Here is a 12482-nt window from a genome sequence, read left to right on the forward strand (position 1 = left end):
CCCTTAAACCACTCGGATTGACACCAAATTTTACTGGTAAGTCTTAACTGATATTTCGGACTTGTACCAAGTTTCGGAATCGAAATTCGAACCCGATACCTAGGAAAACAATAATTTCTTAGTTTATATAAATCTTAGAAACTTAAACTTATCAATTTCATATAAAAATTCATTACTCGGGCTAGGGACCTCGGAATTCGATTCCTGGCATACGCCCAGGTCCCATATTTCCCCACGGACCCTCAGAAATTGTCAAATCACGATTCCGGGTCCGTTTCCCCAAAATGTTGACCGAAGTCAAACTTGCCCTTTTTAAAGAAACTTAAAGAAACAACTAGGCTTATTCTTGCTCAAAACTCTTCTAACTTCCGAACCACCCATCCCCGCAAGTCATAAATTTGCTAAAGCAAGTGCGGAAAGTATTATTTAAGGGAACGGGGTTTGGAAATGCAAAACGGCCAGTCGGGTCGTTACATCCTCCACCTCTTAAACAAACGTTCGTCCTCGAACGGACATTGGAAAGTACCTGGACTGCTAAATAAGTGGGGATATCGGCTCCGCATGTCCTCCTCGGACTCCCAGGTCACCTCCTCGACCGGTTGGCCCCTCCACTGGACTCATAGTGCAGAAATCCTCTTGGACCTCAACTGGCGGTCCTGTCTATCAACAATGGCAACTGGCTCCTCCTCGTAGCCCAAGCTCGCATCTAACTGTATGGTACTGAAATCCAACACATGTGAATAGTCGGCATGATACTTCCGGAGCATCGATACATGGAAGACTGGATGAACTCCTGATAAACTGGGAGGTAAAGCAAGCTCATAGGCAACCTCTCCAACTTGCCTCAATACCTCTAAGGGGCCAATAAACCTTGGGCTCAACTTGCCCTTCTTTCCGAACCTCATAATGCCCTTCATGGGCGAAACCTTCAGGAGAACCTTCTCGCCAACCATAAATGATACATCGCGCGCCTTCTGATCCGCGTAACTCTTCTGCCTGGACTGAACTCTGCAGAGCGTCTCCTGAATCAACTTTGCCTTATCCAAGGCATCCTGAACCAAATCAGTACCAAGCAACTTAGCCTCACCAGGCTCAAACCACCCGATAGGAGAACGACAACGCCAACCATATAATGCCTCATACGGGGCCATCTCTATGCTGGACTGATAGCTGTTAGTATATGCAAACTCCGCCAAGGGTAAGAACTGATCCCACTGCCCTCCAAAGTCAATCACATATGCTCTAAGCATATCCTCTAAAATCTGAACTGTCCGCTCCGACTGCCCGTCGGTCTGAGGATGGAATGTCGTGCTAAGCTCCACGTGGGTCCCCAACTCACTCTGAACAGCCCTCCAGAAATGGGAAGTGAACTGAGGGCCTTTGTCTGATATGATGGAGACCGGCACACCGTGCAACCTCACTATCTCCCGAATGTAAATCAGGGCATATCTCTCCGCCGTATAAGTAGTCGCCACTGGAATGAATTGTCGGGCTTGGTCAATCTATCCACAATAACCCACACTGAGTCAACCTTCCGCTGAGTCCGCGGCAACCCAACCACGAAATCCATGGTGATGCGCTCCCACTTCCATTTCGGAATGGGCATCCACTGGAGTAGGCCACCTGGCCTCTGGTGCTCGTGTTTAACCTGCTGGCAATTCAAACATTTAGCTGCATACTCCGCAATGTCCTTCTTCATCCTCCGCCACCAGTAATGCTGCCTCAAGTCACGATACATCTTTGTGGCACCTGGATGAATGGAGTACCTCGAACTGTGGGCCTCCTCTAGAATCCTCTCTCTCAAGCCATCAACATTAAGAACACATACATGGCCCTGAAGCCGTAACACACCATCCTCGCCAATAGAAATCTCCTTGGCACCTCCCTGAAGTACCGTCTCTCTGAGGGCCGCCAAATGTGGATCATCGAACTAGCGGGCCTTAATCTGCCCCAATAATGAGGACTGAGCAACCACACATGCTAGAACTCGGCTGGGCTCTGAAATGTCCAATCTCACGAGTCTGTTAGCTAAAGACTGAATGTCTAAAGTTAATGGTCTCATCTCAGCAGGAATGAATGCCAAGCTACCCATACTCTCTGCCTTCCTACTCAAGGCATCCGCGACCACATTTGTCTTGCCTGGGTGATAAAGAATGGTAATGTCATAATCCTTTAGTAACTCAAGCCACCTGCGCTACCTCAAATTAAGATCCCTCTGCTTGAACAAATGCTGCAAGCTGCGATGGTCTGTATAAACCTCACATGACACTCCATATAAATAATGCCTCCATATCTTAAGAGCATGAACAATCGCCGCCAACTCTAGATCGTGCACAGGGTAATTTTTCTCATGAACCTTCAGCTGACGTGAAGCATATGCAATAACTCGCCCCTCCTGCATCAATACACATCCCAAGCCAACGCGAGAAGCGTCGCAATACACTATATACATCCCTGAACCGGAAGGCAATACAAGAACTGGTGCAGTAGTCAAGGCCGTCTTGAGCTTCTGGAAGCTCTCCTCACAATCATCGGACCAACAGAACGAGGCCCCCTTTTGGGTCAATCTGGTCAGAGGTGATGCAATAGATGAAAAGCCCTGCACAAATCGCCGGTAATAGCCTGCTAACCCCAAGAAGCTCCTGATCTCGGTCACTGAAGTAGGACGTGGCCAACTCTGAACTGCCTCAATCTTCTTGGGATCCACCTTGATACCCTCTCCTGACACTACATGCCCCAAGAATGCTACTGACTCTAGCCAAAACTCACACTTGGAGAACTTAGCATAAAGCTTCTGCTCTCGCAAGGTCTGAAGCACTACTCTCAAATGCTGCTCGTGCTCCCCCAGGCTACGTGAGTATATCAGGATGTCGTCAATGAAGACGATGACAAAAGAATCAATATAAGGCCTGAACACCCTGTTCATCAGATCTATAAATGCTCAAATCCATAAATGCCGCTGGAGCATTAGTCAAGCCAAAGGACATCACCAGAAACTCATAGTGGCCATATCTAGTCCTGAATGCGGTCTTCGGAACATCTGAATCCCGAATCTTCAACTGATGATACCCTGACCTCAAGTCGATCTTAGAGAACACCCTAGCACCCTGCAGCTGGTCAAACAAATCATCAATACGGGGCAATGGATACTTGTTTTTGATGGTGACTTTGTTCAACTGGCGGTAATCAATGCACATCCGCATAGTCCCATCCTTCTTCTTCACAAATAGCACTGGTGCACCCCAAGGCGATACACTGGGCCTAACAAACCCTTTAGCTAACAACTCCTCCAACTGCTCCTTCGTCTTCAGCTCCTTAGGAGCCATACAGTACGGTGGGATAGATATAGGCTGAGTGCCTGGAGCCAAATCAATACAGAAATCAATATCACGGTCTGGAGTCATGCTAGGAAGATCAAAAGGAAAAACATCGACGAACTCTCGGACAACTGGCACTGAATCAATCGTCGGAGACTTTGCGATTGTGTCTCGCACATAAGCTAGATAAACCAAACATCCCTTCTCCACCATGAACTAAGCCTTCAGGAAAGAAATGACCCGGCTAGGCGTATCAACTGTGGAACCCTTCCGCTCCAATCTCGGCAACCCTGGCATTGCTAGAGAAACAGCCTTGGCATGGCAATCTAGAACGGCGTGATATTGAGATAACCAATCCATGCCCAGAATAACCTTAAAATCGATCATATCGAGCAGCAGGAGATCTGCTCTAGTCTCAAGACCACAGAAAGTAACCACACAAGACCGGTAGACCCGGTTCACAACCACAGAATCACCCACAGGAGTGGACACATGAACAGGAGCACCCAAAGGCTCAGGAGAAATAGCCAGGAAACGAGCAAACAGAGATGATACATAAGAATAAGTGGACCCTGGATCAAATAATATCGATGCATCTCTACCGCTAACGGAGATAATACCTGTGACGACTGCATCTGAGGCCAATGCATCTGGCCTGGCTGGAAGGGCATAGAATCTAGCTGGAGCACCGGCTGTCTGGCCTCCACCTGACTGAGGAGTAGCTGGCTGACCTCTGGATCGGCCTTTACCACTCTGCCCTCCACCTCTAGGTGGCTGGGCCGTTGGTGCTGGAGTCATGGGCTGCTGCCCCTACTGTACTGCCTTGCCCCTAAGCCTAGGGCAGTATCTCCTCATGTGGCCTGGGTCACCGCACTCAAAACAACATGGTGCGGCAACCTGCTTCCCTGTTGATTGTCCCTGATGACTCGTAGACCTCGTGGGAGGAGCCTAGATAGCCGGTGGGCGATATGAAGTCTCCGGAATAGCACTGAAGTAGGGACCAGAAGAACTCTGAGGACCTGAATACCCACCGGAAGACCCTGAATAGCTGGCGGGTGGTAGGAACTCTCTGGCATGGAACTGAAATAGGGGCGTGCTGGAGCACCCCGGGCGGGAGGTGGTGGTGCTGAAGATGGGGGCCTACTGGGCTGACCCCTCCCATACTGACCTCTGCCCCTAGTTGGGGCACCTCTGAACTCTCCAAAGAATCTGGCTCTCTTGTCCTGCTGTATCTGCTCCCTACCCCTCTGACAATATCCCTCAATCCGGCGAGCAATCTCGACCACAAGCTGGTACTCTGTACCCATCTCCACCTCTCGGGCCACACCGATCGAATACTGGGCTGCAATCCGGCGACAAACCTCCGCACTCTCTCTGCATCTGTAGGAAGTATCATAAGTGCATGGCGAGATAACTCAGAAAACCTCGCCTCGTAGTCGGTCACAGACATCTGACCTTGCTCAAGGTGCTCAAACTGATACCGCAGCTCTCCCTCTCAGAGGGTGGAATATACCTGTCCAGGAACAACTGTAAGAACTGACCCCAAGTGATGGGANCTCTCTTTAGATCTTTCTCAGATCTGTTGATCTATGGCCTTTCCGGCCATTATTCCGGCGTGTTCAAGCAATATAAGTCTTTTCAACTCAGGATCCGACTTTCCTCAAGACCTTTCTCATTCTAGGATTTTCTCTGCAACTCTAAGCCGTCTGAGGTTCTATACTTGCTTATTTCTTTTAGATCCATGACATGCCTGAGCGTTATTTGATGTTTCAAAGGTTTTCCCAAATTTCCTCTTTAAAATCGTTCAATCTCATTTTTAGGGTTTCTGAAAAGGGTTTCTTCAAATAATTTTCTGATCTTTCCTGTTCTTTCTTTATGTGTGTTTATGCTCGTATGTTTTCTTCTTATTATGCATGAGTTTGCTCTCTTGTTTCTTCCTTTTTATTATTATGTAAGACTCTTCTATTTTTTCTGCTGTTATGCTTATGCTCGCATGTTAATTTGTGTTGTTTTCCTCACTCTTTGCTATATGTGTTTATGTTTGAATCCTGGATTTTGGTTGCTTTACTGAGTTTTGTTTGTATATTTTTCCCTACTGTTGTTTAAAAACTTGCATCATCTCTTTCTTCTGAGCTTGTTTGTGTATGTTTGCCTCTCATAAGTCTTTGAAAGAGATTTCTAATCCTCTTTCAAAGACATTGTTTTCTCACCTCTGATTCTATTCGAAACCCTAGGTTTTGGGGTTTCTTTGACAAGTGGTACTAGGGTTCCACTTTGGGACCCTAGGCTTTCAGACTCACTGTGAGTTTGTAATTAAGCTTGAATCTCTTTGCTTGTGACTCTTTTTTTAAATAACCTAACGACTCTTTTCGTTTGATCTGTGTGCTTATATATATGAGAAATTTCTCTTTCAAAAGGTTTCTTTTATCAACTAAGTGATTGATTCTGAAATCCCTTTAATAAGGCTAATGATTTGCCACTGATTTTTCTTCGATTGAACCTCCTTTACCTTTCTTGACTTGGTTCTTTCAATCGAACTTGAAATTTTTGGTTTCGTGGCTGTTTAATTGATTCCCTTGCCATATTTGGCACAAACCGTGCCATTGACTGTTTCCTTAAATAACTTCTATGTATTTACCCCTTTTGTTCTACTTTGAAAGGTTTTAGTAATAATTTCTTTCCTTAACTAATTTCTACCCGTTGGAATCAGAATCCCTTAACCAAAGGGAGACTGATTCCAATGATTTATTTACCTTTCTTACTAGTTCTCTTTGCACTATAAAAGGGGGTGCACCTCTGCACTCTAACAAGACCTAACTTTACATCTACACGCCCAACCAAATACTTTGCCTATATACTTCAAGTTCAATACCTCGAACTTCTTACTTTCAACTCACACATTTACCTTACTAATTTGAATTCAATACTCTGCATTGCTTGAGACCTTTTGGAACTGCTGTGCTTGCAACTTGGCTTTTCAAAGACTACTGTTTTCTTACTTGTTTTCCTTTGAAACTGGTATATTTTTCATTTAATTTTCTGCCTCACCCCTATGTGTTTACTTCACAGTTTCAGCATCCTTGTTTACTTTACTGCTTATGTTGAGTGATTTGTGCTAATTATGCTCCTTCTTTGCCTTTTCTATTGTGAATCCCTACCCCTACTCCCTTCTATGTGTTTGAGTTAAGGTTCTTGGCATGGCAGTACCCTAATTGCTGTCCAGGCTATAACCTGATCCACAATGGATCCTAACTCTTAAGTTTGGCTAACATGTTGGTCAGGGGTGTGCCAGCATCCTAATTGCTGGGCATGACCACCAGCCTGCCATGGCTCTTCCCCTATGCACTTACACTTATTCTTAGACCCTTAAGTTCTGCCCCTCTCTTATGAGCCTTGCTTTGGGACCTTGAGTTCCCTTTGAACTTGGACATCTGAGGGCTGGCATTTCCACACTGCACTATGATCTTAATTCTGCAATGTGTTTGGGGTGTAAGCACTGCCCGGAGCCCCTTTGAGACTCTTAGGAACTTTGACACATCCCAAATATGAGAAAGGCTTTTGGAAATCTGATCCTGGAAGTTGGTTTATCTCATATTGTTGGACTTTCAAGTCTAAATTAGGCTGTTTGGATGTAGCTGGAGCTTCTGATGTAATTTTACTTTTCTTTCTGATTCATTTGGGTCTGTAATAATTTGTAATAACAATTGGGGATGGCTAGTGGAAAGGGATGGGGATGAATGCATGCCAAGGGTAGAAAACCTGCCTATAGGTTATTTACAATTTCCGCATTCTACATTTTAAACTCATGCTATAAATTCTGCATTTCTGCATCTTAGAAATCATGTCTATAAGTTCTACATATAAAAATCATGACTTTAGGTTTCTGCACATCCGCATTGTAGAAATTATGTCTATAAGTCCTGCACTTCTGCATCTTAGAAATTATATCTATAAGTTCTACATATAGAAATCATGATCTTAGGTTTCTGCACTTCTGCATATACATGCCATTAGGCAAACAATTATAGGTTTAATAAATAACCAACTTCACTCTAGATACTATGCCTATAGGACTCTTGCGTTTATGTATTTGTTTAAAACCAATTACGCTTAAAAATCATGCATGTAGGAATAATCAACTGATCCAGCTTCGTCTATTTCATCTATGAGTCTAAAATCAGTCACAAGGTCGTCAAAATCTGCATATCTTTCGTTTATATAACCTGCAACCTTTTCCCTAAAATTAGTACGCTCTAGTAGATGTCATGCCTATAGGCCTCACTTAGGCAAACTATTAGGTAATTAATTGCGTCAATTCTGATAAACTACATCCAGACAAGGCCTAATTCGGACTCCTTATCTGAAAATATGTAATAAATCAGCCACCCCCTTTACGTAATTTTAATTCAGACCACAACCAGTATTTGAAGTCATGCTATACAATCTGCTCTTTTAAGTGAGGAGTCCTACTTGAGCCTTAATTGCTATGTGTTCTTCCCCTAACTGCTTATGTGTTTTTGCTTGACACCTTAGACTTTTTTATCCTTTTAAACTCTGAAAAGCCCCAATTCCCTTCCCTTTTAGGATTAGTAGTCTCAATGCCTCCGAGACTGATAGGATCGGGACGGGTAATAGCATGCAATAAGTAATGAGACCATTCCGCGCTTTAATACCTTAAACGGGGTGGGTAAGGGTAGACATGGAGATGATGATCACGTGATAACACCACGCGTATAATTGGTTACCGAGTGTTACGTGGATGATCCATGTTATTTATAAACCTAGGATCCCCCTCCCTCCATATGTGCTTACGTCAGTTTTACAGTTCTTTAAACTTTGTATTTCACTTTAGTTCAAACCTCTTTGGAATTTCCAGCACTGTTTTCATTTTTTAAACTTCCGCCCATTTTACTTCTTTGTCTGATTATTTGCATTCGTTACTTGACCCTCATTTTTCTGCATTTATACATTCTTTTAAACGAACATGAAACCATCTATCCCTAACTTCAGCATGCTTATTTAACCTTTATATAATTCTACTTGTAATCGTTATGTGAAGTCGTCTTGTGTGTTTATTCGCTTTAAAGTCACAAATTGTAGCATGGCCGGGAACCACACTAGTGGATCTTGGGGGGTGCCTAACACCTTCCCCTTGGGATAATTTCAAGCCCTTACCCGTTCTCTGGTTCTTTTTTTTTTTTTACTCCTTGGTGTCCTAATGCACTCAATCATTAGGTGGCGACTCTTCTAAATCTCAAAACCCAAATTCCCAAAAGGAATAGAGTTGTCCGCCCAAATGTCGTAAACCCGATTTCGCCTTTAGAAAAAGGGGGCATCGACATCCCCAAGGAAAATGCCTCTCAGATAGAACAAAAACTACTGAAATTTCAAGAAGAGCTTGATCAAGTCCGGAATTTGGCAAGTCTATCATTTTCCCTTACCGCTCCAGAAGTTACTCAGAATCCCATACCTCCACAAAACGTCCCAAACCATCCCGCTCCTCACCACCACTGAAATACTTGCCACACTCCCAACAACACTCCGCTGCTCATCCCGGAACCATTGAACTCCACAAATGACCACTGCCACAACCAACACAACACCCCCATCTATGTGGAGACTGTGCCGCACCCTACTCAACCCATCTCAAGCACGCCCGAGTCCGATGACAAAGACTCGCTCATCAAAAATTTGGCCGAAGAGCTTAAGAAGTTAACCACCAGAATCCAAGGCGTTGAAGGAAGTAAGGGAATTGAGGGGCTAAACTATGAAGATTTATGTATACAGCTCGATGTCGAACTGCCCGAGGGGTACAAACCTCCCAAGTTCGAAATGTTTGATGGTACAGGAGATCCCAGGGTTCACTTGAGAACATACTGCGACAAGCTGGTCGGAGTAGGAAAACATGAGAAGATCCGCATGAAGCTTTTCATGAGGATCCTGAAAGGAGATGCTCTGTCTTGGTACATTAGCCAAGACCCAAAGAAGTGGTCAAACTGGGTAAGTATGGCGTCCGACTTCATGGACAGGTTCAGGTTCAACATGGAAAATGCACCGGATGTGTTTTACATTGAGAATTTAAAGAAGAAACCCACAAAAACGTTCCGCGAGTATGCCACTCATTGGAGATCAGAGGCTGCTAAGGTTCAACCTGCTTTAGGGGAAGAACAGATGAACAAGTTTTTCGTCCGGGCTCAGGATCCGCAATACTATGAAAGACTGATGCTGATCGAGAATCATAAGTTTTCTGACATCATCAAGCTGGGAGAAAGGATTGAAGAAGGTATCAAGAGTGGTATGGTTACGAACTTTGAAGCTTTGCAAGCCACCAACAAGGCTCTACAGCCCGATGGTACATCCAAGAAGAGGGACGTTAGTGCCGTAATGGTTGCATAAAGAACCAAATCACCTGTTAAATACCAAACCTACCCGATATCTCCACTTACATATCAACCCACTCCAAATTTCCAAACACCCGCACCTTCCTACCAAACTCCACCACCTACCTATCAATCGCCTCCACCTCCTACATACCAACCTGTTTCACCCAGATATTCCCAACCCGCACACATCCACCAAGCTTACAACACTCAACCATCCCACTATCAATCACCTCCCACTCGCCAAAACTTTCCTAGACCTCGACCAAATTTTGACCGCAGACCTCCCAAACAGTATATCGCCATTGCCGAACCAATCGACCAGCTGTATGAAAGACTTAAAGCTGCTGGTTATGTCACCCCTATCCCTGCCATAACCCTTGAAAACCATTCCCAATGGGTCAACCCAAATAAAACCTGTGCATACCATTCTGGCATGAAGGGGCATACTATTGATGAATGCCGCTCCCTGAAGGACAAGATCCAAGCTTTGATTGACAACAAGATCATCGTGGCAAAGGAGCCTGCTCCGAATGTCCGCAACAACCCTCTACCAGACCACAAGGGTGGAGGTGTTCATATGATTGAAATAGAGGATGATTGGGATCCCAAAGGATCAATCGGTTTGATCACAGAAGGTGACGATCCAAAGAAACCAACAGTCACTCTTAATCCGATTCTAGTCCAAATTCAGCCTTCTGAAGATGCCGAGGTGAACATGTCCATACCACTTGAGTTTGAAACACCAGCCTCTACAAAGACGCCAACACCAATTGAGGTCGAGTTTGGGTCCCCAAAGGCGCCTGAGACATTTGAAGTTGCGGTATTACCTTCCAAAGCAAGGGTGCCTATTCCAGTAACAATGACAGCCGTAACACCATTCCACACAAAAGCCATACCATGGGACTACACAGCCGAGGCAAGAAGGAAAGGGAAGTCCAAGTTCGGGGAAACAGTTGCAGCACGGGGTATGACAAGAACCGGCAGGGTTTATACCCCAGAACACTTGGCTGAGTCGAATAAGCAGACCTCTGGTCGACAAGCCATCATTGAAATCGGGCTCGATGATCTTTGGAGAAAGATACAAGAAAAGGAATACTCGATCATTGACCAGCTGAACAAAACACCGGCCCAGATCTCTATCCTGGCTTTGCTACAGAGTTCCGATGCACACAAGAATGCCTTGTTGAAGGTGCTGAGTGAGGCATATGTAACAAGCAACATCACCGGAGGAGAGATGGCTAACATGGTAGGCCAGGTATTGGAAAGCCACAAAATCACTTTTCATGAAGATGAGTTGCCCCCGGAAGGTTTGAGTCACAACAAGGCGTTGCACATCACTGTGCAGTGCCAGGATTATTTCATCACCAGGATCCTGATCGATGGGGGTTCCAACCTTAACATCTGTCCTTTGGTAACACTCAAGAAATTGGGTAAAGGGCTGCATGAGATAAAAGAAGGAGAAATCAATGTGAAAGCTTTTGATGGGTCTCAAGGGTCCACCATCGGTGAGATTAGTCTGTGTCTGCAGATGGGACCAACCTAGTTTGAGGTCGACTTTCAAGTGATAGATGTGCCAGCATCTTACAACCTACTGCTAGGACGACCCTGGATTCATGCTGCTGGGGCTGTAGCATCAACACTACATCAGGCAGTGAAATTTGAGTGGAATCACTAGGAGGTGATCATTCATGGTGACGGTAGCAATCCCACATATAGCCGCCAGACCATCCTAGCAATTGGAGGAAGAAGAAGGATAGGTGGGGAAACTTACCACCACATCGAGCGAGTCAACACCGTCGATAAAGATAAATGGTGGGATAACAAAATCGAAAGCATACTGAACTGGAGCGGGTATGAGCCTGGCAAGGGACTTGGCAAAAATCTCCAAGGAATCGCTAAGCCCATCAAGCTCAAGAAGCACAGCACCACCTTCGGATTGGGATATGAGTACACCTGGAAAGAATTCAAGGAATGGTCGCCACCCTGGCACGGTCCTTACTACCCATTGGAGCAGTTGATACCCCGTTTGGAGCAGACTTTCCAACCGGCCGAAGTCATCTATGGGTCGGAATAAGAGGAAGCATTAGCAGCAATGAGGAACTTGTTCCTAGAAGATGATGATATGGACTGCTGTGTCATTTTTGAGGAGGAGGGGGAGGAAGGCCTTCCATACAGGCCGTAAACAGAGGAGCACGCCTCAACAACTGGACCGTCAGAACCACCAGAGCCCGGCATGCCTCGGGGTAGCAAGGCTGAACAAGCACCATGCACTACTTTATTTTACTAGTTTACTTTTCTTTCGCATTTTTATTTTGCAAGAAAGAGCTCCAATGTTCAAAACATTCATGGAATTTATCAAAGCATTTCAATTTTCTTATAAATCTTACTCTTATTTTCTCTCGTTACTTTACTTATACAGCATTAGTATTACTTATCTTGATGAACCAATGACTGTGACATGCAACGAGACAACGCAACAAACGGACATAGATTCAGAGGAAGATGACATACCGGAAGATATTGTTAAAGAAGTTGAGAATTTTGAGAATAGACCTATGTCCAACCTGGACGAGACCGAAATCATCAACCTGGGAGATGCAGAACACATCAAAGAAATGTGAATCAGCGTTCACTTGTCACCATCAGGGAAGAAAGAATATATAGAGTTTCTAAGAGAGTATGAAGACATATTTGCCTGGTCATACAACGACATGACTGGTATAAGCACATCCATTGTGGCTCACAAATTGCCGACTAATCCGGCCTGTCCACCAGTGAAGCA

The sequence above is a fragment of the Nicotiana attenuata genome, chromosome 2 (genome assembly GCF_001879085.1).
Source record: "Nicotiana attenuata strain UT chromosome 2, NIATTr2, whole genome shotgun sequence".
NCBI lineage: Eukaryota > Viridiplantae > Streptophyta > Magnoliopsida > Solanales > Solanaceae > Nicotiana > Nicotiana attenuata.